At 40.9% G+C, this 27067-nt stretch overlaps 1 protein-coding gene and 1 long non-coding RNA gene across 3 annotated transcripts in view; one reads left to right on the forward strand and one right to left on the reverse strand.

Annotated features, from left to right (window-relative positions):
• LOC134353792 (uncharacterized) overlaps positions 1–14787 on the reverse strand; it is a 160715-nt gene extending 145928 nt beyond the window's left edge. For both annotated transcript variants that reach the window (XR_010019681.1, XR_010019680.1), the window contains exon 1: positions 14506–14787. This is a non-coding gene — a long non-coding RNA (uncharacterized LOC134353792). The remainder of the gene's footprint in view (positions 1–14505) is intronic.
• The window catches only part of LOC134353791 (potassium voltage-gated channel subfamily KQT member 1), an 876116-nt gene that overhangs the window by 447075 nt on the left and 401974 nt on the right, over positions 1–27067 (forward strand). The gene's annotated exons all lie outside the window — the stretch shown is intronic.

The following is a 27067-nucleotide window of genomic DNA, read 5'->3' on the forward strand; positions in this document are numbered from 1 at the left end:
TACACATGGATTAATTTGAATCAGGGCCCCCTTTCACAATAGGCAAATAAGTGCTTTGCAGAATTCGTCGAAGGGCCCTTGAACGGAATATGTGAAAGTTTTGTTCACTCCTTGTTTCTGCCTCTTGCAGAAACAGTTCATTAAGTGAATCTGCTGGAGGTAAATTGAACTTGAAGCCATATCTCTTGCTTAGAGCTAGTGACTAAAGAATTCACTCCTTCCACTCCTCCTTGATCAGCTGTTTTTTGTTCCCAAGTTACCGAGTTTCTCTATTTGCTAACCCATGTTCCCTTAACCCCTCACTCCCTTAACCCTCATTTGATGTTGATTGCTGACCCCAAGTATCCTTCTTGAATCACCCTAGCTTAAAGCCTCTGCTGTAGTCTCAACATTAACTATTGTGATCATGCTTTTCATCGATGTCATTGTAAAATGCATCGGGCTGGCAATGAAATAGATAGTTCTGAAAGACCCTGACAAGAGGGTTGGCAGAAGTAATATCTTCCTTGAGACAAAAAGCTGTGAATTGTCAGAGAGATTTTCACTTCCTGCTTCATTTTTGTTACATACATACCACATGTAGTGAGTAATGCGTCTGCTGAAATGACTAGATAGGAGAAAATATTCCTGAGGTCATTTGAGTGGGCGTTGACTAAGTGATATCATCAGAATCCCCAGACATTGATTCTGGGTGGAGCACGAGAACAAGAAAAGGAACTGATGTCATTGGAGGTTATTGTTTAATAGCTGTTCAGTTGTCATAGTACGACCACAGGCTGCTGAGTAACAAATTACCACTCCTGAATCCACTTGAGTTATGCCTTTGCATGGAAATTGAACTTCACCATTTCTGGAGCGTTAATGTCCCCAAATGACAAACAAATTGTTTAAAAAAGAAGCTACAAGAATTTTGGTATGGTTTCCCCCAACAGATGTACTGAATAACAATCAGCCTGTGTTCCGATGGGCATCGTTGCTGATGATCAGTACTCAGCTCTAAGGGACATAATTGTGGTGCCAGGGACAGGAGTGAGGCTGGATGGGAGGGGGTCTTCATTAGTATGCAATTCTTTGCCTTCTCACCCAGGGAGATGACACCCCTCAAGTTGTGTGCCACACCTAGTCCTGTGATTATGGTCTTTGCAAGATGATGGTGGAAGCATACATAGCACTATTTGCTTACTCCCCACACTACTCAGGAACATTCTCGATTGGCTGTGCACAACCAGCTATGTGTACTCAAAAGCTCCAATGAATATTAGAGCTGCCTTGTGAAATGTTCTAGTGTCAGCAGAGTGGTCCTTTAAATGAAGGATGTTATGTTCCTTGTGTGTTGGTTGTTGTGTGGAGTATTGAGTTGCTTTTCATACCAGTCTAGGCTGAAAATTGTTGTACAATAACTGACGCCAGTAGATACTGGAGAAGGTATTAGGAACTGATTAGGGCTCAGCATATTAGGGTTCAGAGTGTTAGGTACAATTTTACATTTAGCTCATGTGATCACTTATGAGATTCATTTAGGGAAAAACTGAATTTGGATCCTGTGGCATGGGAAGAAACTGCACTACACATTCCATTTTCTAGATAATCTAATTTTATTTCTCAGAGCTAACTTTCAAAGTATCCTGATACTTTGCACGCAGTCATGAAGTGATAGTAATTACAATATGATGTTCACAAGTTTTAGGAATTATTCTGGAGTTATGACATTATCTGAATATAGCAGATATTAATTTAAGAGAGTACTAGTCTTCAGTTCTTAATGTGAATTGCAAGCAGTAATCAGTTTGAAAACAAAAATTCAGCTTTGCAAACTGCAATGTCTACAGCAGATGGCTGACTGCCAGGAGATATGATTTTCAAAGCGAAGTCACCATAAGACATTCTCGTATGCATCATCCAAATGTAAAACCGTGTGGTTTTGTTAATTGGCCTGCATCAAACCAGGCGACACGGACTAAGTGATTTTGTTTTTGTGACTGACTTCAAGATGGCAGACCAGACTGATGTTTTCACAGTCAAACAGGGTCATCAACATAGTTGATCAATCAGTAGCTGGGATAGTTATGTACTCAGAGTCATCCCTGACAACATTAATTTTGGGTGTCTGGGATCTCTGTCCCCAGAAACTTTAAGACCATCTCTGTGCATTACTTTGTACAGCAAAGGTGTTTGAACATTCAGAGGAGTCTCCCATTGTAGATACATAGTTTAAAGGAACCATTGTCAACCTAAAATATTAAAGCAAAAGTTGTCATCATAAGTGTTGAAATTATATTGAATCACCTGTTGCTACCTTTGATCTTAAGGGTATAAAAGTATGATATACTTTGAGTTTGGGAGACTCTACCATGAAGGCCTGCTTGTCAAGGTGAATAGAGACCTTTAATCACCAGCTTCACTATCTCTGCAGTAACTTAGATCACAGTCATAACAGCAAGCAGGTTACTTAATTCATTCTCAAGCTTAATCTTTGTTGATTAGTTACAAGTGTAAACTGTCTCTCATCAAAGGCAATATTATAAGAAAGTGGTTGTTGTGGAATGGCTGTCAGTGTTGTCCAGACCCATTACTGTCAAGTAGATTTCCAATTGAAAATTAAATAAAAGAACTGCAGATGCTGAAAATCTGAAATAAAATAAAACAGAAAACATAATAATCATTCACTGGCCGAGGCAGCATTTGTGGAAGGAGAAACTGTGTTTGCATCTCAGGTCAAGGACCCTTCACAGGAAAGTAAGAAAATAAATGAATTTCGAGATACAGAGAGGAGAGGGGAGAAATGGATAGGACTAAGGGGATATGTCTAATTGGATCAGGGTAGGTCATTGAGATGATTGCAATATTTACAGCTTTGTAAACATGGAAATCACCATTGCATCCTATCTTTACCCTATCAGAAAACATGGGAGAATAATGGGAGTGGGAAGGGAACACAGGGTTATGGTGACCTGAACTTGGAAAAACCAGTATTCAAACCATTGGACTATGGGCTATGTAAGCAGGATATGAGATGTTGTTCTTCTAGTCTACATTTGGTCTCACCTTTGTAGTGAAGGACAGGGGAAAACAGGTTGGTCTAGGAATGAAAAAAGATGTTGACATGACTTTTCAGTTTCTCAAACCTTCTGTACACCTTTCCATCCCTCTTCCCCTTCACCAAAGTCCATTCTTCTCTTCTTCCTCAGATGCCACCTGTTGCCTACCAGCTCCTATCTCAGCCCTGCCCCACACTGTACGTATATAGTAACTGGCTATCTTTCCTCTTCTTCCCCAGTCCCACATGTCTCAGCAGAAACTATCTACACATCATATTTGTCTCCATCAATGCTGCTTGGCCTGTGATAGAGTGGGCTGGAGATATTTGATTGATCTCTCCTTTTTTAAAGATACAAACTAATAAAGTTGAGCATCCTATTTTGTTGTTTGTTATCATTCCAACTTCCTTCTGATGAAATCTTTACTTTGTCATCGGGGTGCCAGGAGCAGAATTCAACATAGCTACCCTGTCATAGGACATTGTACAACATAAGAACAAACCCTTGACCCCACAATCCTTGGCCAAACTAATAAGCTAATGATACTTTGTCCCTTCTGTCTGCACATGGTCCATATCCCTCTAATCCCTGCATACTCACATGTCTGTCCAACAGCCTTTTAAATGATGCCATTGAATCTGCCTCCGCCACCATATCTTGCAGCTTTTTGCAAACACTCGCTGCTCACACTGATACAATTGTATTTCTATGTTATATTGACTGTCTTGTTGTTCATACTATTTATTATAAATTACTATAAATTGCACATTACACATTTAGATGGAGACGTAATACAAAGATTTTTACCCCTCACGAATGTGAAGGATATAAGTAATAAAGTCAAGTCAATTCAATTCAATTCACCGTGTAAAATACCTGCACAGCACATCTCCTTTGAGCTTTCTCCCTCTCAGTTTCCATACTTACCCTTTGGTATTAGGGGTGGTACGGTAGTGTAGTGGTTAGCACAATGCTTTACAGTACAGGCGACCTGGGTTCAATTCCCACCGCTACCTGTAAGAAGTTAAGACCACATGGGTTTCCTCCAGGTGCTAATTCCACACACAGGTTCTTGGTTTTCATCCACCATTGTTGTTTGCTCTGACTTCCTGCTGAGCATTTGTCTCGGAATCCACCTGGACTGTTGTGGAAGGGCATCTCCTTTATGTTGTACCTCTTATTCCAAGGACTCTAATTCATGTTCGATTCTTTGCAGCTAACACCACCCACATTGTGCTGTTCTTCACTCTTCTCCCAATCAGATGTTCATACCAGTGCCTATTCCAGGTCCAGTGCATCTTCGCTTCAGGGTGGCACAATAGTCCAGTGAGTAGAGCTGCTTCCTATCAGCTTCGCGTGCTCAGGGTTCTGGTGTTGTCTGCCTGCAGTTTACACATGACTGCCTCAGGTACTCCAGTTTCTCCCCACATCCCAAATTAGGTTGGTTAATAGGGCAGCTGTGAATGGCTCTGGTGTGCAAGTGAGTGATACTATCTGGTGGGATGGTGTGTGACAAATCGGTGTGAATGTGCTTAGCCACCAAGTATTCATTCACATGAACCTTACACTAAACCAACTAATAAAGAAGGTACTAGTGTGGGATTTATGTGAGTGAGTGCTTAGTAGCCAGCACAAACTCAGTGCACCGAATGGCCTAATGACTCTAGAACGCTACTTCAAGAAGTGCAGATTGACCTTTAACTTTTGACGTGTCTAATCAATGATCACTGTGATTAGCACAGGTTGTTTTTTGTAAGTGGTCAAAGCTGGCTCGTTGCTTGCACGGTGATCAACAGACCCATGTTAATCACACGTTAGGGTCCCTGAGATATTTCTTCCTACAGCTACTCACCCCACCCATCTGGATAGTAATCTGAAAGTCAATAGGTCAAAGTCACCGTGGTTTCCTTAAGGGGAAATCGTTCTTGACAAATCAGCCGAAATTCCTTGATGAAATGACAGGCACGGTACACAAAGTCCAGTCAGTGGATGTTGTTTACTTGGATTTTCAGAAGGCCCTTGACAAGGTCTGTCATCGTAAAGAATGACACCATTAAGGAAGTCTTTGACTACAAGTACCTCAGGTCAAGAATAATGAGTTCGGAGAAGGACATAAAGATACAGAAGGCGCTGACTTGGAGGGCTATGAACGACATGAAGGAAATCTGGAAGTCGACTCTGACCAGAGGGCTTAAAAAGAGGATCTTCATAGCAGTCATAGAGTCCATTCTCAAGTACTGATGCGAGACGTGGACACTCACCAAGACTATGCGAGAGTCTCTAGATGGTTGCTATACACGAATGCTACGATGGTTCTTGACGTGAGTTGGCAACAGCACATGACGAACGTCGAGCCCTATGACGACCTACCGATGCTCACCACTAAAATCGAGGCGAGAAGACTGCAACTAGCAGGGCACTGTCTACGCCATCCTGAGCTACCTGCCAGCCTAGTCATCATATGGGAGCCCAAGCATGGGAGGATGAACCCTGGGCGCCCTCCCAAGACTATGGTCAACACGCTCCTAGAAGACAGTGGCGTGGCTAATGTAGATGAACTGAATGCACTGATGAGGGAGCGGGAGAAGTGGAGAGTCCGTCATCGTGCCCGACGCCATGCCCCTAGGCCTGAGTCGGTGTAGTAGTAGTAGTAGTAGTTTGACAAGGTGCTGCACATAAGGATGCTAAGCAAGATAAGAGCCCATGGTATTACAGGAAAGGTGCCAGCATGAACAGAAGATTGGCTGACAGACAGGAGGCAAAGAGTGGGGACAAATGTTGGCTGCCAAGAACTAGTAATGTTCCACAGGGGTCGGTGTTTGTCCCACTTCTTTTCACATAATATGTTAATGATCTGGATGACAGAATTTATGGCTTTGTGACCAAGTCTGCAGATGTTACAAAGAAGGGACAGTCAGTGTTGAAGAAGCAAGTGTCTGCAGAAGAGCTTGAAGGAATAAAGGTATAGACTACTTTCTAAATAGGGAGCAAATTCAGGCATTCGCGATGTTCAGGGACTTGGAAGTCCTCATGTAGGATTCCGTAAACATTATCTCACAAATTAAATTGGTAGAATCGAAGATAATTGCAACATTAGCATTAAATTTAAGAGGACTAGAATATAACAATAAAAATATAATGCTGAGGCATTGGTTGAATCACATTTGGAGTATTGTAAGCAGTTTTGAGCCCCAAATCGAAGAATGGATATGCCAGCATTGGAGAAGATCCAGAGGAGATTTACAAGAATAATCCTAGGAATGAAAGGGTTAATGTATAAGGAGTGTTTGATGGCACTGAGTCTGTATTCACTGGCGTTTAGAAGAATCATGGAGGATCTCATTGAAACCTACTGAATATTGAAAGCCTTAGATAGTTTGGACATGGAGAGGAAGTTCCCTGTAGTTGGAGAGTCTAGGCCCAGAGGGCACAGACTCGGAATAAAAGGACATCCATTTAGAGCAGAAATAAGGATGAGTTTCTTTAGCCAGAGGCTGTTCAGTCTGGGGAATTCATTGCCACAGATGGCTGTAGAGGCTAAGTCATTGGGTATATTTAAAACAGAGCTTGATAGATTCTTGATTAATAAGGGCATCAGAGACTAAATGAAAAGGCAGGAAAATGAAGTTCAGAGGGAAAACAAATAGACATGATCAAATGGCATAGCAGACTTGATGGGCCAAAAGGCTTTAAGTCTGCCTCTACTGTATATCTTATGGTCTATCAGGGATGTGACAATGTGATTAAGGAAAGGAAAAGAAGTCCAAATGGGCTAATAAACTGCCTATAAGTGGACCAAGGAAATGGAAGGTGAGGACAGAGAAGGAACTGTCTAGATAACACCTCACCCATGTCAGTTTGTGCCTGGCTACGACAGTATTAGTATACTATTGCATATTTGCCTGATTTCTCCTTTGCATCACTAAATATTGGGGGAGGAGATGCTTTTTGACTGCAATCAGTACTCCAAATTGTACTTAGAATTGCATTCATTTTGCAAATTGATGTTATGGTTCAATGTTCTACTTGAGTGCATTTACATTATCACATTTGTAAAATGTTCCATGAATCAGATGAACAAGGGCATTACATTAAATTTTGGTTTCAACCATTAAAGAATACTCTTCAAAATGCTTAAAGGTGGAAATAGTGCATCTGGAACACCACAGCTGAACAAGATTAATCAGAATAAAAGCATTTTTGGTCATGGTTAATCCACTGTGAGAACATAAACATTTAAACTAATGTTTTAAAAAAATACAACCATTTCCCAGTTATATTGGTGAGAAGAGTAGTCAGTTTCTAAGTAAATTTCTCCTTTTGAAAATAAAGGATTAGCAACTTTTAAAACATGTCTTTATCTCTTTGCATCAAAAAACAGCTCAATTACAAGGGTCTCCTTGAAGGCAGCCATAATTAGTAGAAACAGCACAATGATTAATTCAACTTGGACACATGGGCAACTTTGTAGGCAGTAACTGGCTTCCATTGTTATGTTACTTAGAGAAAAACAGCACAAAGAGTGCAGAAACCTGATTTTGGCTAATGGAGAGTTCACTGGCATTATCGAGATGCTTTGCGTTTGTTTGGCCTATAGAGTGAATTGCACAGGAAATCAGAAAACCTAGTCCTTGTGTATTATCTCTCTGCAAAATTATCTCTAAACAAAAGGAACCTGAAAATTCTCTAACAATGACTCAAAGTCTCTGGAGAGGACTGTGCAAACTAATCAGAATTAGGAGCAACAGCAGGCCATCTGGCCTTTTGAGATTGCTCTGCCTTTCATTATGATCATGGTTGACCTTCTCCCTCAGCAACGTTTTGCTGAAAGCTCCATATCCTCTTCATTCTCATTATCTAGAGCTCCATTGGCCTCTTTTAGAACGAAATGAATAAATGCGCCTCCACAGATGTCTGGGAAGAGAATTCCGGTAATTTACTTTGGATGAAATCAGATTGATGAAATATTTCCTGATGGTCCACCTCATCATGCAACACTGCAATCCTTGGTTCTAGGCTCCTTAGCTGAAGAAACATCATCAAGCTATCATCACTGCTATCATCAAGCAGGAGGCACAGAAGCTTGAAGTCTCATGCCATTAACTTTCCTCCAACCATCAGGCTCGGCAAAAGACCTGCACAACCCTAATCCTATCGAGGCAACAGAACAGTACATACCACCTCTTGCATCAGCAGAGACTTGTCTCTGATTATGTTTTATTGCATGAACGTCATGTTACCTTTTATTCTTTGCTCTCTTTATTAATGAAGTAGCATGCCTATGCTGCTGGTTGCATGTGGAGTTTTCATTGTACCTGTAACTCACATTGATTGTGCATACGACAATACATTTGACATGACATTCCCCCCAGATCAATCCTGCAGGATCGCTGGAGCTTCTCCAGTGTTACTTGAGTAAGGCTGACATTAAAATGAACACATGACCCTGACAAAAGAACTAAGAGTGCACCTAGTTATTAGATTAGATTAAATTAGATTATGAGGACATGCAGTCCTCTTTTATCGTCATTTAGTAATGCATGCATTAAGAAATGATAAAATGTTCCTCCAGAATGATATCACAGAAACACAAGACAAACCAAGTCTAAAACAACTGACAAAAACAACGTAATTATAATATATAGTTACAACAGTGCAAAGCAATACCATAATTTGATAAAGAACAGACCATGGGCATGGTAAAAAAAAGTCTCAAGGTCTCTTGAAAGTCCTATCATCTCATGCAGATGGTAGAAGGAAGAGAAACTCTCTTCCTGCCATGAACCTCCAGCACCACAAACTTGCCGATGCAGCACCCTGGAAGCACCCGACCACAGCCGACTCTTGAGTCCGTCTGAAAATTTCAAGCCTCCGACAAGCCCTCCGACACCGAGCACCAAGCACCATCTCTACTGAGAGCTTCGACCTCGACCCCAGCAACAGGCAAAGCCGAGGATTTGGTCCCTTCCCCTCCGGAAATTCTTGATCGCACAGTAGCAACGGCAGTAAAGCAGGCATTTCAGAAGTTTCTCCATATGTTCCTACGTACTTCTCATGTCTATCTTCATCATATCAGGATTGTGCACAGTACCTACTTAACAAATACGATATCATTTCGGAGCGTCCCCGCGCGCTGCGTCACGCCACCATCTTCTCTTCCCCAACATTTATAGCTGACAACCCGCAAGATCACACAAGAGAGCACAGAACCTGCATCATTTTTTTAAAATCATGCTCATTGGGTGAATGCTGTCAATCTCAGGCTCCATAGAACCAAAAGCTTCAGAGATTAAAATCTATGTGTAGCAAATTGAGAAAGATAGCTGGAACCATTTAGACTTGGCAGGACATATGTAAGCTGTGATTGATTAATTCTGGTCTCCTTGTTATAGGAAGGAGTTGTGGAGCCTGGTGCAGAAAAGGTTTAGCAGAATGCTGCCTGGACTAAAGGTCATGTGCTATAAGAAGTTGCACAAGCTAGTGTTGTTTTCTCTAAAGTCGTGGAGTCTGATGAGAGGCTTGACAGAAGTTGGCAGAGATGGAGTACATAGCTGATACTTTTTCCTAGTGTTGAAACCTTTTATTTATTTATTGAGATGAATAATTTAATGAATGTTATCTTTGTTATTGAAGACATCTTCATTTGTTTTTTCTCATAAATGCACCACCAGGTTGTTCACTTCACAATATATTTTTGTCAGGAATGCACATCCAAAACTCCATTTACACAATTCAAAATGTCATGCAGGCTTTGATTTTGGTGCTAATTCCTGCTCTGTAGGCTTACACTGACCATCTTTGCGATCGTCGGGTATGTGATCATTATCATTGATAAATGAGAAAAGTGGACGGCAGATAAATTACAAGCTTGTCTTTTCAATAATGGCTAATGTTAGAAAGACGTGAACACAGGGAAGTCTGCAGATGCTGGAACTCCAAAGCAACATGCACAAAATGCTGGAGGAACTCAGCAGGCCACACAGCATCTATTCATCTCCATAGATGCTGCTTGACCTGCTAAGTTCCTCCAGCACTTTGTGTGTGTTGCTGAGAAAGACATATGCTGTGTCTTTCATGCACTATGTTATATTTTTATTTCAGGAAATGGAGCAGGAATGAGAACGTAGTCAAATCCCACAAACAACAAACTGATAATGACAAAGTCACTTTTGACCTACATATTGATCGTGATAATGATAATGATATTGATTGAAGGTTAAAATTTGGTGAGGATGTCAAGGAGAAAACCTCTCCCCTTTAGTAAATTAGCTGTCGAACAGGGTGTCCCAACCTAAGATCCTCGGACCTCTCGGTTAATGGTAAGGGTCCATGGCATAAAGAATGCTGGGAACTCTAGCTTCAGAGGATCTTTTACACTCATCTGAGATGTCAGATGCAATCTCAGGTTAACGTATCATTCAAAAAATGCAGTATTCTCTCAGTGATGAACTAAAGCACCAAACTACAAGGCACAATGAAGGTACAGCAACACACACAAAATGCTGGGGGAACTCAACAGGCCAGGCAGTATCTACGGAAAAGGGTGAACAGTTTATATTTCGGCCAAGACCCTTCTTCAGGACTCAGACGGATCTGATGAAGGTATCACCCTGACACGTCAACTGTTTACTCATTTCCATAGATGCTGCCTGGCTTGCTGAGTTCCTTCAGCATTTTGTGTGCGCCAATTCGGATGTCCAGCATCTTCAGATTTTCCAAATGTAGAGAAAGGCAAGTATGACTGTATTTACTGTATATAATATGACTAACGCATATACATTATGTATATATTATGACTGTTTGAAATAAAAAGAGACCTTCTCAAAAGGACTTGAACCCACGATGTCCTAACAAAGGGGCGGGAGTTACCAGCGAGCTGCAGCTGACAACAGGCACACTTCTTTGCTTAATGCTTAATGGAGCAGGAACATCTGTTGCAATGACTGTAAGTGGAATGGATCTTGGGTGAATTAAAAGTGAGGGGGTCAGGGATTAAAATTGCTCCCTGGGATAAAAAAAAACATACTCTTAAGAATGTTCAGTGTTGAAATGGTTAACTAAGAATAGTTGAGAGGCAGCTGACTTTATGCCTTTGCCACAGATCCCCGTGCTCCCAGGAGAAGCTGGGACTCAAGAAGTGCTCATGGCTGTAAACAAGCTTGGCTAGGGAGGCAAATAAAAGAGCTCTTTTCTTTCTACAGAGACTGCCTCTGCAAACAGCATGTACAGCTTCTGCGTTAGATCACCCATTGGCCTTGCAATCCCGGCCAAGTACAGCCATCTGTGATTATTATTAGAAGTCTATGTTGACGAAAATGCTCTTGTGCAGTGAAAGCGTGCTTTGAAGAACTGAAGTGAAATCGCAGTAAAATTGATCTTTTATCTGTTGTTAGTGATTTGATCAATGCTGGTGTGCATAGTGGCTTTACTGTACCCGCCCGTGTTGCTCTCTGCAGGGCACCATAATGTTTGCTAACCTGGGACATGTGGACATCTAGCGTATTCTGCAATTGCCAGACTGTTACAAAGCTGGGATTGTGACTGAGTCCCTGGTTTGCCCAGCACACAATAGATTTTATTATTGCCAAACCTCCTCGAATGAGGGTTTTTTTTTGCTTCTCTTTTAAAAGGAGAAAAAAAAACTTTGATTTAATGCTTCAGTGCTTTTGAAGGATGGCAAATGAGAGAGGATGGCAGAGCTTGCGCTCTCGAGGCCTGCCCTGTTTTTTTCTTGGTTTTAATTAATGGTCGATTCAGGTTCTGACACACAGTACAGAAGCAGGGGACAGAATGAAATGTGGTGATTAATGACTCCCAGGAAGTGAGGAAAGTTCACTGAAAAGAGCAACCTTAAATTTGAATAAATTGGATCAGTTTAGGGAGTCTTTTGTTGCAAAACAAATGGTGAATGAAGAGTTTTTTTTTGTCTTGTTCCAAAAAAATGTTGCTAATTTGATCACATCCCTCATCTACTGCCATTGTTTGCGATGGAGAGTGAGTGAGATATGAGGCTCTTCCATTTGCCTCTGATCCAGAACTGGTTAACAACATCTTTCTGTGTTTCTAAATCTGCTATCACGAGGGCTCACAGGTGTCCTTACAAGGTTGCGTAAGGTGAAGTTCCTGGGCGGGCTTGGCTTCGTTTTTGTATCAAAACTTCTCTTTACATCTCAAGGCAATTTTGCAGACAGCTGAATCAGCAGTTCTTCACTACTGAGCCAAAACAGTAAGCACAGGCATGCTGTCCTACAGCCAGACCATCACAGCTGAATGCAATCCTGTTCTCAATGAACGTCCATATGTGCGTACTTCCAGCAGTGATTTGGAACAGAAGATCTGATAGATTTTTCACCTTCCAACCCAGGGGTATTTCCATGACTACACCTACTACCCTGGCTGTCACAAATGATGTTTCCGGCCTTCAGCCAGCAATGCTGTCAATCACTGTAATTTTCAAGTCAGCAGTTAGCACTTTTGCCTCTGACTAAGAAGGTATAAGCCCTGCTTCAGAGGGTTGAGCATGCATTGACTTTGAAGTGCAGTTCTGACTGAGTGGTACAGTGTTTACACTGAGATCTTTCATGATCTTTTTTGTAAATATTTGCATGATCTTACATCTTATATAGGGAATGTACTGAAGATTTACTAGACTGCTTCTGCAGATGGAAGGTGTGTCACATCTAAGAGATCGAGTAGATTGGAACTGCATTCTCTAGAGTTTAGATGCTGGGGGTAAATCTCATACAAACTTACAAGGAGGTAAACAAGCTCAATGCAGGGAGGATATTCCTCCCAAGTAAGGATTTTGGGAGCAGCAACAAAGTCTGAGAATTATGGTCATACTGTTTAGAAATGAGATGAGAAGAAATTTCTTCAATGCAGAAGGCAGTGAACCTCAGAAATTCTCCATCCCAGGAATCAATTCATTCAAAATAGACCTTGATGGATTTCAGAGAATGAAGGGCATCGAGGGATATAGGAGAATGCTGGAAAATGGCATTGATGAAGGGCAGAGGGTACTCAAGCAGCCAGCTAGTCTTTTCCTCCTCCTCCCCCTCCTCCCCCTCCTCCTCCTTATGTCGTGTTCCCCTCTTTCATTTAAACTGAGGTCCCTTACTGTCTTTGCAGTTGAATGCTCTTGTGGTATTGTTGAATTCAGGAAAGTTTGCCTGGTGCAATAACTAATATTTATCCACCTGGAGGCAGTGAGTTCAAGCTCTTAACAATATTCCGTCTGAAAAGAAACATCTATGTTTGTATCTCTCCAGTATATTTTTGTTCAATGCTCTGAATCCATGTGAATTATTTCTTGAATCATCTACTCAGATTCTCACTATTTATCAATCTATCTTACTATACACTTCTGTTGGATCTCCTCAAACTTAATTGGTCCAAAATGATGAAGCCCATTTTCTCCTGTCTAAATTTGTATCAGGCCCTTCTTGCAACTTCCCAAGACCACTACACCTTTAATAAAACATAATGATGAAAATAGAATACATTAATACTATTTGATGCCTCATTCTATATTGCTATTCATGAAACTCTGCATCCTATGTGCTTTATAGAAATATTTTGCCACTGTCAAAGATCTAAGCACATGTAAACTGCACACTATTTAAAACTGTGGCTACATTATCCATATTGGTCATCAAAATGTATCACTTTAACTTCTTATTCATAAACTTCATCTGTGACTTCTATGCCTATTAAGCAAACTTATTTACTGCAAGTCATGTAGTTATGGAAAGATAGAGCATGCAAACAAGCCCTTATGTCCATTGATTTCACACTGGCCATCAATTGCTCATTTGCCCTAATCCTACACTAGCCCATCATAATTTCCCCACATTCCTATAGATGCCCCCACAAATTATGCAACTCATCCGCACACTAGCGGCAATTTCTAGTCGCCAATGAACCTGCCACATCCTTGGGATATTGAGAAAAAAAACAATTAGCATGTGGAAGAAATTCATGTGGCTACAAATTAAAAGTGCAAGCTCCATGCGGACCGTACCAGAGGTCAGGATTGAGCCCAGACTGCTGGATCTCTGAGGCAGCACCTCTAATAGCTGTACCACCGTGAGACCTATTGTGTCCTTTAACATCCATTACAATCTTCCTCGTTGTTTAACATCCCTCCAAGTTTTGGGTTCAGGGAGAACACATTTCATTGCACTGGAATAAAAGATGAATTGTTTGTTCACTTTGCCTCTCTATGTATTCCTGTTTTATCAAGGTTGTCTCACATTGAAAATTATAGGCAACAATAAGGACTTAAGATCAATAACTGACTCAAAGGAGGCAAACCTGGTATCAGCAATGATTGATTGCTATTATTTAAATATATTATAAGGAGTCTACATTTAAATTATAAGGCATTTAGATGTGAAGTATATTTAAGAATATCTTTACACTCTGAACAGATTCAAAGCATTTTGGTTTCTGAGTTATAAAGACTTACCCACTCCACAGCCCAAAAGCCAGCTTAGTGTGTTCCATGTACTGATTACCTGTGACTTCCTTCCTTTTATTTGTCTTGTTGATGATGATGTTTGGGCTGTGATTGATGGTTTTGCTTCTCTGTAATTTGAAGCTGGAGTAAGATCCCGGTGCCAGCTAATCACTGCCTGGAAAGGAGATGCTGCCACTTCCTTTTGATTTATGAAAGGTGTTAAACCCTCATCTTTATTTTTTTCTCTCTGACAGTTTACTACTCTTCGACTGTCACAAATTCTTAAACCCACAAAAGAAAGAGTCAAACCTCTTATTTAAGCACTCCAAGTACATACTCTTTCATTTGACGCTTTTTACTGATTTTAAACCTAACGCAGGTGTCCCGACTATCAGCTAGCTGCCTAATGTAAACATTGTGATTGCTGCTATTCCTTGCTCAACCACAAGACCCTTCAATGCTATAAGAAATTAAAGGAAGTCCATGAGAGTGTTATGAAACAGAATTTGACATCGAGTCATCCAAGAACATAGTAACATAGCTGATGAAAAAAGCTTGGTCAGTAGTGAAAAGATTTAAGGGTTGTCTTCAAGTGACAAAGAGAGACGGAGAGCCAGGGACAATTAACATGGGACCCAAGTCCTTGGGGGTCGCCAAGAGCACCAGCACCCAGTATGAAGCAACTAAAACTGAGGATGATCAAGAAGGCAGAGTTGAAGGAGTGTTTAAACCTTTGAGACATTGCTTAACTTTAGTTTGGAAGGCAAAGTTTTGACAAGTTAACACAACTTGGGCAGCTACAGGATCTGGCATGGAATCAGTTGCAAAGCTCTGCTGTCCACATTCAATAATGAATATTTAATAAAGAACATTCTTGGAAAAAGATTGCCATTTATCCATGCTTGTCCATTCCTAAGTTGTCCCCTGAAAGTGCTTGAGCAACAAATGTAGGCAGTTTAAGCAACAGGTCTTGGTGAAGGGTCTCGGCCCGAAAGGCTGACAGTATTCTTTTCCATAGATGCTGCCTGGCCTGCTGAGTTCCTCCAGCATTTTGTGTATTTAGCATCTGCAGATTTTCTCTTGTTTGGAATTTAGGCAGTTCAATTGCTTTGGCATGTTAAGAAAGAGGAAAAGAGTAAAATATCATTTGTTCATTCAAGTTCTCAGTATTAATTATTTGTTTGTTTATTTATTTATTTATTATTTGCTTCTTTCATATTTGTACATTGGTTGCTTGTCAGACTGTTTGCAGTTTTTCATTGATTCTATTATATTTCTTTGTTCTAATTGTGAATGCCTGCAATTAAAATGAATCTCAGGGTTGTATATGGCAACATATACTGTATGTACATTGATAATAACTTTATTTCGAACTGATCTGAACAACACTGGCTTTAAGATATCCCACTTGTGATTCCCAGTTTTCATGGATCAAGTGTTGTCACAGCTGTTTAAAACAAACGGAACAGCAAGATTGCATAATAAAAATAATAATATGGGAGACTGGATTTAGTGTCCCAAACCTTCTCAGGTATCTGCCACCTTGATGTTGTTACTTTAAAGAAGTAGAATGAAACCACTGTTGGCTTGCAGAAACTGGGTTTCTGATGCACATCCTGCAGGGAAGTTTAGACAATGTAGGAAGGTTCAAGGCAATTTGTTTTAGTGCTGTGTCTGATAAATATTGGTTGGGTATCAGAAGAATTTTTAACTCTTTTCAGATTAGTACCATTGGATCTTTTACATCCCAGCCTGAAAAGGTTAATGGTAAAAAATAATATGATTCCATAAAGTTACGGATGCCTTCTTTTTGTTACCAAAATTTCACTCAAACATACACAGAGATTTGTGGAGTGAATGGCATTGGATTCTTTTCAGTGAGTGCCTATGTGCATATGCATTTTATGCCCAACTAAAGTTAACAATATTGGATTAATGTCAGCATTGTAGTTATGAGGTTCGGCACTTCCAAAAAGTGCCATCTTAGTGATACACACTTATTAAAAGTGGAAGGAAATTTCACCAGCTGTCAAAATGATCATCTACGTTCAGGTACCATACAGGTCATATAGCAGGTACTAAAGGGCAATACCTTGATAGCTGGGCTTCTGCATTTTCCTAGATATGGATGCTCTGGTAAAGTTTTCCCTTGGAATATAGCACAGCTGAGTGAGAGATTGACATGAAGGGCCACACAGCACACGACAAGTTGCTAGAGGGGTAGGGGAGCTCTCTGTAAGGTTCCTTATTCATCTTGAGTGCTCACGGAGCAATTCTCCTACATAAACCTCAATGAGAATTTGTGTATGAGATGCCCATGCTCTAGAAACCATGTTCTCACTTCAGCAGGGCAAGGCCTACAAGGCCAGTGAACTGTCAAGTTGAGATGACAAAAAGATATTGTGTGTTAGGCACCTTCGAGGCTGGAGTCCGCCATTGTATCAGAAACCACAGGCACAGTTTGATCATCTGTCTCAAAAGCCACGTTTCAAGAATCCCCTTAGTTAATCCTAAATGTTTAGCATTAATCAGAAAGAAAATACTCTGACCAATACAATATCTTTCAACAGTAGCCCGAAGCATCAGCCAAGATTGTATGGCTTTAACCTACTTCTTTCAAACTCTCAGTCAATCGTATCAACTTTTCTTTAAGGGAATGCTATCAAGGGCATGGTGTAGAAATATGTGTTGATTGTTGGATTGTGGTGACTATTTAAATCACCATTTAATGTGCATGCATGTGTTGCAGGTCCAACCTGGTAAAGCCAAAGCCCCCTGCCTAAGCAGCATACAGCTTGGCCAAAGCAAATTGTTCATTGTCCATAGTACTTTACAATCTCCATGAAGCCAGATAGTTTTGCCCAAGCAACACACATAAATGTTGCTGGTGAACACAGCTGGCCAGGCAGCATCTCCGGGAAGAGGTGCAGTCGATGTTTCAGGCCGAGACCCTTCGTTAGTCCTGACGAAGGGTCTCGGCCTGAAACGTCGACTGCACCTCTTCCTACAGATGCTGCCTGGCCTACTGCTTTCACCACACAAGTCACCCTGCTGAACCTTCTCTGCATATCCACTGTCACAAATACACAATATCTCTCCTAGGGTAGGGAGACCAGACACGCAAAAGATATACTGTACATGTATTAAATTGTACAGATGGTGTCTTACCTGCTGAGTTAATCCAGCAGTTTAATTTTCTGCTCCAGATTCCAGAACGTCTCCTGTGTTCTCAACAATATTATATGTCTCGTCTCACCAAAGCCATATATAATTGAGGCAATGTGTCTCTGCTCTTGTCTTAAAATTCTCTTACAATAAGGCTACCATTCTGTTCTTCAGTTGCCATGATTGATTGATTCAATTTTTGTCCATTATAAGAAAGTATAAATTTTATATCACAGGGTTTACATTGTCTTGCTGTATTGTGTCTTCAGCCTAAGCACGTTAATTCTGTTAACCCCTGTTTTGGAACTTCTTGACATACCTATCTCTCTGCATAATCAAGCAGTTAACATTCACATCAATGTTCAGATCAATGTACTGATCATTAACTTTTACTTAAATTTAAGACTGCTACACTTTTGCTGCTGGTAGCACAGTTGTATTGCTGTTCATATCCTGCTCGTCAACTTTGGGATTATGTAAGACTCTTGTTTGTGGCTTTCTGTAATCAGTAATTGCCCCTATGTTGCGAACTGCTTATCTGATATTATCCTCGGGCAATCCTAGTTCAATCTATTGCAGCAAGCCAGTTCACTGCAGTGGGGGAGTCTTGGACCAGAGGCCACAGCCTCAGAATAAAAGGAAGTCCTTTAGAACAGAGACAAGGAGGAATTTCTTTAGTTAGAGGGTGGTGAATCTGTGGAATTCATTGCCACAGGTGCATGTGGAGGCCAAGTCATTGAGTATAAGAATACAGAGGTTGATAGGTTCTTGATTACTAAGGGCATCAAAGGTTACAGGGAGAAGGCAGCAGAATGGGTTGCGAGGGATAATAAATCAGACATCATAGAATAGCAGAGCAGACTTGATGGGCTGAATGGCCTAATTCTCCTCTTTTGTCTTATGGACTTAAGATCATATGAAAAGGACAACTGGTGGATCAACTCCCCACTCCACTATGTCAGTGGTCCCCAACCACTGGGCCACGGACTGGTACCGGGCCGCAAAGCGTGTGCTACTGGGCCGCGAGGAAACAATATGATTTGGCGATATGAAACGATATGAGTCAGCTGCACCTTTCCTCATTCCCTGTCATGCACTGTTGAACTTGAACATAGGGTTGCCAACTGTCCCGTATTAGCCGGGACATCCAGTATATTCAGCTAAGTTGGTTTGTCCCATATGGGACCGCCCTTGTCTCGTATTTCTCCCGCTAAGGTAGAGCGTTCCTATGAAACCTTTCATAAGCCGAAATGGCATAAAGCAAAGAAGCAATTACCATTAATTTATATGGGAAAAATTTCTGAGCATTTCCAGACCCAGAAAATAACCTACCAAATCATACCAAATAACACAGAAAACCTAAAATAATAATAACATATAGTAAAAGCAGGAATGATATGATAAATACACAGCCTATATAAAGTAGAAATAATGTATGTACAGTGTAGTTTCACTTAACAGAATCAGGAAGATTAAGCCAAAACCGATTTGTAGAAAAGAAAATTGGCACGTACACGCATGTGTGCACATGTGCCCAGGCAAGGCTTCATGGTCATGGTAGTCTTTCTCGGGGTAAACACAAGTGTCCCGTATTTGACTGCTACTTTTGTCCCTTATTTGGGAGTGAGAAAGTTGGCAAACCTACTTGAACACCCCCATCCCCCGGTCGGCTGGTCCGCAAGAATATTGTCAATATTAAACCGGTCCACGGTGCAAAAAGGTTGGGGATCCCTGTACTATGTGCTGCCTAATCCTGGCCTTCACTGGGATAATCTCAGTGCAGTCAAGAAAATAAAATGGCTTCAAAGGTTTGTCATCTATTCTCCTCAAATTCCTCCTTGTAGACGTGACTGTGCAGGGAGGAGATGCTCTGATGCAGAGGTTTGTTGGGGTAAACAAAGTAGATGCTGATATTCTAGCCATTAATTTTGTTCAACAAACCCTTATCTATGCTTTAGTTACCACAAGACATACCTATCATAATGCTTTCCTCCTTAGCTCCCATCCATCCCCAGCATAAATTTTAGCTCATCCAACACCCTACTTTCAATCTGAATTGTCCCACTCATTCATATTCAACACATCGGATGTTAAAGATGAAATTGTTTGAGACAACAGATTACATCCAGGCAGGAGTGTAAAAAAACAATAACTACCCATGAACACAAAATATTCTACAGATGCTGCAAATCCAGAGTAACTCAGAAAAGGTGTGGAAGGGAGGAACTCAGCAGGTCAGGCAGCAGTTATGAAAAGAAATAAGCAGTTGATGTTTCGGGCCGAGTCCCTTCATCAGTTATTCTTTCCGATGGTGCTGCCTGACCTGCTGAGTTCTTCCAGCATTTTGTATGTGTAACAAGATGTCATGTTTCAAGTCAACAGACTTTCAATAGAAGTTTGTTTGCTTCTTTGTGGGATCTGGGCTTTGCTGGCAAGATCAGCATTTATCGTCCATCCCGAGTAGCCCCTGAGAATATGGTGGTGAACTGCTTTCTGGAACTGTAACTACCCTTCTGGTTAAGTTATTTTCACAATGTATTGGGGCAGGGAGTCCCGGCACCTAAATCCAGCCACAATGAAATTCCTGTGATATATTTCCTATCTCAGGATGGTGCATGGCTTGGAGGGAAAATTGTAACTGATGGTTTTCCCATGCATCTGCTGCCTCCTTGGCAGTAGAGGTCACGGAGTTGGCAAGCTGTCAGGGTAGCCCGGGTGAGTAAATGCACATTGCACCACTGTTTGCTATTAGTGGAGTGTTTGAATATTTAGGATTGTTGATGGAGTGTCAATAATTGATGGAATGGGCTGCTTTGTCCTGGATGGTGTTAATCTTCTTGAGAGCAGTTACAGCTACTTTCATCTGGGCCAATTTGGAGTATTTCTTCACACTCTTGATTTATGCCTACTGTTGGAATGGCTTTGAGATGAGGGTGGCACAGTAGCATAGTGGTTAGCACAGTGCTTTACAGACAGGCGACCCGGGTTCAATTCCCGCCACTGCCTGTAAGGAGTTTGTATGTTCTCCCCGTGATCATGTGGGTTTCCTCCGGATGCTCTGGTTTCCTCCCAGAGTCCAAAGACGTACCAGTTGGTGGGTTAGTTGGTCATCGTAAATTGTCCTGTGATCAGGCAAATAGGACCAAACTGGGGATATTACTGGGCTGGGTGGCTCAAAGGATCGGAAAGACATATTCCACACTGTAATAAATAACTCCCCCTGTCCAATGATGTACCGCTTGGTAGGTTATTTGGTCATTGTAAATTGTCATATGATTGGGCTAGGGTTAAATATGGGTTGCTGGGCGATGGTCCTCGAAGGGCCAGAATGCGCTACTCCATGTTGTGTCTCAGTAGACAGATAAATAAATAAATATCAGGAGGCTAGCCACTTCCAATGGGATATCCAGCCTCTCATCTGTTCCAATATCCACGGTGTTTGCATTAAATATCCAACTGAGTTTTTGGTCAAGGTGACATCCAAGATTGGCTGACTGGCAGAAGGAAAGAGTGAGAATAAAGGGGATCATTTTGGTTGGTTGCCAGTGATTAATGATGTTCGGCAGAGGTCAATGTTGCATCCATTACATTTCACGTTATATGATAATGAGCTGAATGAGCTGGTGCAGGATTCCCGAAAGATTAACTTGCAGGTTGAGTCAGTAGTAAGGAAGACAAATGCAATATTGGCATTTATTTTGATGAGAGAACTAAAATATTAGATTAAATTAGGTTAGGTTATGAGGACACACAGTCCTCCTTTATTGTCATTTCGTAATGCATGCATTAAGAAATGATACAATGTTTTTCCAGAATGATATCACAGAAACACATAACAAACCGACTTAAAAACTGACAAAAACCACATAGTTATAACATACAGTTACAACAGTGCAAAACAATACCGTAATTTGATAAGAACACTTGTTGTAAATGTACTGGAACAGAGCAACAGAAACATAACTGGCTGTGGGGAGCAGGTCTTCAACACTGCAGCTGCTATGTTTTCTGATCCAGTCACTTCTGCTGTTTCCAGTGCTCTCAACCATTTCTCGATTGGGTGAATTGAATTGGCTATTGCTTCCATGTTCCACCCTCGACTTGCCCAAACTGTTCACGGAGGAATTACCCAATCTCACAAACTCTCAGCGATTTCTCTTAAGCTCTAATACAATGTTATTCACTTTTTCACTAATACTGTAATTCGAAATTCAAGGTTTAAAGTGAATTTATTATCAAAGTACTTATATGTCACTATATACACTCCTGAAATTCCTTTTCTTGTGGGATTCATTTGCAACAAAAGAGTGAAGATTTCTGTGGCCACTGTGCAAGACTGATACACAATCTTGCCTCTTGAGAGTTTATAATTTTGTTTTGCAGTTGCCTTTTGTCATCCCTCATGCTCATCACCAATTTCCATTGCACTCTCTGCGTCTGTTGCTTCATTTCCCGCAGGTCTTGTACTTAGTGACTTGTTGTATTTTCTTCCATCTTAATTTTTTTTTGTTTGCTTATTTACTGTACCGGATAGCCTTTGTCCTTGAGATAAAAGACTTGGAACACAATCTTGTTCTGATATAATCCTTGATGTGACTGATGTTCCAATGCAGAAGTTTACACTAAGATTATAATCTTTTTCAGTTTACACAAACTGCCTTTAAGGAAAAAAATACTTGATTGCATTGTCAAATGCTATTCTTCAAGGACATTCAAAGGCTATTCAAACCCTTGCTTAATGGTATTGGTCCATGGCATAAAAATGGTTGGGGACCCCTGCTTTATACTGTCACTGACTAATGTTAGCTTAATTGTGATTTGTTTGAACTTTTAACTTTACAGCTTTTGTATTACTGTTCGGGATTTTTTCTGCTCTTTTTAGTTGTATGTTTATTCTCCTGCAATGTTTAGGCAAAGATCTCAGCTACAACTATATTTGTTAGCATAGACTGCTCATCAAATCTACTTGTTTTCATATTGATTTATTATTGTCACTTGAGCCAAGACACAGTGAAAAACTTGTCTTGCATTTTGTGTATGCAGATCAAATCATTACACAGTGCATTGAGCTGGAATAAGGTAAAACAACAACAATGCAGAACAAAGTGTAAAAACTTCTTTAAAAGTGCCGTGTAGGTGAATGATAAAGTACAAGATCATAACAAGTTAGATTGTGAGGCCAGGAGTCGATTTTTGGCTCATACAGGAGAATGAAGAGGTGATAGATAGGAGCTTCAGGGAAGTGCAGAGTCCCAGAGTTGTAGGAGGCAGGTAACTGGGTGACTGACAAAAGAGACAACAGGCAAGAGGCAGCTAGTGCAAAGTACCTCTGTGGCGGTCCACCTCAACAATAACTATACTGCTTGGGATACTGTTGGAAGTGATGACGTTTGAGGGGGAGGCCATAGCGAATCTGCCTCTGGTATTGAGTCTGGCTCTGTGGCTCAGATAGGAAAGGGGCAGAAGGGAAGTGCAACAGTGCAAAGGGATTCCATAGTTAGCAGACCGGAGATTCTGTAGACATGAGAGGGAATTTGAATTTGTTATAGCCTTTGAGATGGCTTTTTAGAGCAGCTTGTGGTTGAACCCGTTCGTGAAAAGGCAATTCTGGATTGGATGTTGTGTAATGAATCAGATTTGATTAAGGGAGCTTACGGTAAACGAACCCTTAAGAAATAGTGATCATAATATGATAGAATTAATCCTATTGTTTGAGTGGGAGAATCTAAAATCAAATATATCACTATTACAGTGGAGTAATGGGAATTACAGTTGCAGGGGTGAGGAGCTTGCCAAAGTTGATTGCAAGGGGACACCAGCAGGGATGATGGCAGAATAGCAATGGTTGCAGATTCCAGGAGCAGTTCAAAAGGCACAAGATAAATGCCTCCTAAAGAAGAAGTATTCTAAAGGGAGGATGACACAACTGTGGCTGACTAGAGAAGTTAAAGACAGTATAATAAAAGCAAGACTGAATCTTGGAACTCATTAACACAGTTGGCTGTGGACCCCAAGTTATTGGGTATATTTAAAGTGGAGGTTGATAGGTTCTGATTAGTCAGGACATCAAAGGTTATGGGGAGAAGGAAGGATAATATGTTTGAGAGGGATAATAAATCAGTCACGATGGAATAGCAGAACAAACTCGATGACTTCTGCTCCTATGTCTTATGGTCTTAGTTTAACATAAAGAGGTCTGTTAAAGAGCCAGATAACAGTGAAAGAAGCCATCCTTGAGCCTGGTGATAGATGCTTTAGGCTTTTGTATCTTCTGCCTAATGGTAGAAGGGTGAAGAGAGAAGTTCCAGTGTGGATGTGGTCTTTGATTATTCTGGCTACTTTACTGAGGCAAAGATTAGTATAGACAGAGTCAATAGAGGGGAGGTTGCTTCTTGTGATGTGCCAAGATTTTTTTTCCCACAAAGCACCTATACATTCAGATTGAATGCTTTCTGTGGTACATGGATTAAAAATTGGTAAGGGTTGACAGTAACATACCAAATTTCTTTAGCCCCCTGAAGAAATAGAGGTATTGGTGAGATTTCTTGATTCACCTACCAGTGAATCACCCTAAAAAGGAAGCCATTCAACCATTATCTTTGGAAGAGTCACTGCCCTGTTATTTCTACATCCTAGATCTTTACCAAGTGAACCTGCTTCCGCTATCCTTTCAAATAGTGCACAACACTCATTATCTATAGTAAGATATTTTAATTAGTCTCTTAATTACTTAGTCAATAACCTTAAATTGTTGTCTGAAGACACAAGAGACACAAGAGACTCTAGATGCTGGAATCTGGAGAACAAATGAACTGGATGAAGTGGATAATGCTGGATGAACTCAACAGATCAAGCAGTACATGCAGGGGAAAGGAATTGTTGTCAATTCAGAACAAAAATCTGCATTATGTCTGGTGCTGATGAAGGGCATTAACCCAAAATGTCTATACTTCCTTCCTCCCTTCCCATAGACACTGCTTGACCTGCTGAATTTTTCCCAGCAGATTGTTTGTTGCTTTTGAAGACACTGATTCATTTACCCATGGAAAAAAATCATAAGGATGAGGGGACTAAGGGAGGAATGTCAAATTTGCAAAAACATAAGACTCAGAGAAGAAGCTATTAAAATGTTTAATCGAGTGTATAACACAGCAGTATAAATCATTAATCCATCAATTACGGAGCTCTGAAGGTAGTGCTAGCATTTTATATCATTAGCAGTGTCAAAAAAATTCACATCATAAAACTTCATGGGATAAAGATCCCAGTTGTAGCTGTTAATCTTTCATTCTAGCAAAATTGCATTGAACAGTATGAGTCCTGGAAGCTCACATAACATTGGAACATCATCTTGTCTTAAAAGATGTACTTTGAGCATATGGGTAGTGTAACCAAGGCAACAGGAGATTTAGCTGATTTGTCCAAATGACTGATACATTCAAACAACTTTAAAAGGCACCTTACTTAAAATGATAGATTAACTCAGTGTGGATCAATGCCAGCTCCTCCATACAAAAGTTATGCTGTTTAGTGATGTGCTTATACCATGCCTTGCTGTCACAAATTTTGATTCTGAATTTGGAATTATGACTTAGCCCACTGGAAATTTTATGATCCAAAGTGACACCAGTAAAGCAGGTATCTTCCATGTTCTCCAGTGAGCAATCCCACGAGGAAGGGTAATTGTTGGGACTGAGCTGCTCCAATCCAAATTCAGTGGGGAATGAAATAGAGACAGCTCTCAGTACACAGGAGACTTCAGATGACTTATGGAAACTGTTGTCAAGCCATCCAAACACGACCAAGTATAACAATGAGCATTGGCACACTGCTACCGCCTATTTGACATATGTTGCCAAGCAACGTCTACATCCACCAACTCACTGTTGGGCAGTCCAGCTCTGTGCTGATACATTTATTTCACAAACATTGATCTGGATTCATTCCAGTGTCAAAATCTTGGTAGCTATAGAAACAGAGAGCTTTTCATCTGGGCTTATGTGGATTGGGGAAGCATAGAATGATGGGGACCTTCATAACAATTACTGTCCAAGTGGAATGCGCACCGGGCTCTTTAAGAAAACAATTTCTTTTAGGAAAGCGTATTTTTGAAATTAATTCTTAAAATATTAGATTTCAGAGAAATAGCACGGTAAAATTATGAAACTGTTCAATTTATAACGCTGGCTACCATACAAAAATAGATATAAACAAGCTTGCACTGGTGTCAGCTGGCCTGGATAGTATCAGAACTACCTCAATGTTTTTGAAGATGGAGATTGAAGACTAGTCTTACTACAGCAGCAGTCCCCAACCACCGGGCCGTGGACCGGCACTGGGCCGCAGAGCATGCGCTACCGGGCTGCGAGGAAACGATATGATTTGGTGATAGGAGTCAGCTGCACCTTTCCTCATTCCTTGTCATGCCCACCGTTGAGCCATTACGCATGCGAGGTCATTACCCGCGCGTCATCCATGTCAGCGCGGGAAGAAGATCAACTCCTCGAGCTTGAAAATGACGGTGGGCTGAAAAGTATGTTTGACATAATATCTCTGCTGGCACTCTGGATCTCAAAGTCAAGGCTAAATATCCTGAGATAGCCACGAAAGCACTGAAAACGTTGCTTCCATTTCCAACATATCTTTGCAATGAATGCAACGAAAACCAAATTGCGTAATAGACTGGACATAAGGAACCCCCTTCGAGTATCACTCCTCGATGGGACCAACTTGTTGCAGGGAAACAAGCATTCAGTGATATTGGTGTGTTGCAATGATCTTAGATGTTCATACGGGGAAAATATGTGCTATGTGTTTAATATCCAAAAGTTACTCAAAATGTTGTGATGCTATTGACTTACTTATATAACCATTTAACAATTACAGCATGGAAACAGGCCATCTCTGCCCTTCTAGTCCGTGCTGAACGCTACTCTCACCTAGTCCCACCGACCTGCACTCAGCCCATAAACCTCCATTCCTTTCCTGTCCATATACCTATCCAATTTTTCTTTAAATAATATCAAACTTGCCTCTACCACTTCTACTGGAAGTTCGTTCAACACTTACTTCAAGCTCCCCTGTCCTTTCCTGATAATTGACTTACTGCTATTTTCATGCGAGGAAAATATGCGCTGTGTGTTTAATATTAAATTCGTTAGATAAACCCTTTTAGAAACAAAATTGAGTGTATTAGCCACTTATCATCTATATTCCGGTTGTGATTAACACCCCCCCCACCCAACAGAATCGCCAAAAACGACTTGTAGAAAAAATCGGCACTTTCACGCATGCGCACTGGTGCCCGCGCAAGGCTTCATGGTCATTATAGTCTCTCTGTGTAAACAACGTATTTGGCTCTATTCTTGTCCGTTGGCAACCCTACCCCCCCCCCACCCCCGGGTTG

This window comes from Mobula hypostoma, chromosome 11 (assembly GCF_963921235.1).
Source record: "Mobula hypostoma chromosome 11, sMobHyp1.1, whole genome shotgun sequence".
NCBI lineage: Eukaryota > Metazoa > Chordata > Chondrichthyes > Myliobatiformes > Myliobatidae > Mobula > Mobula hypostoma.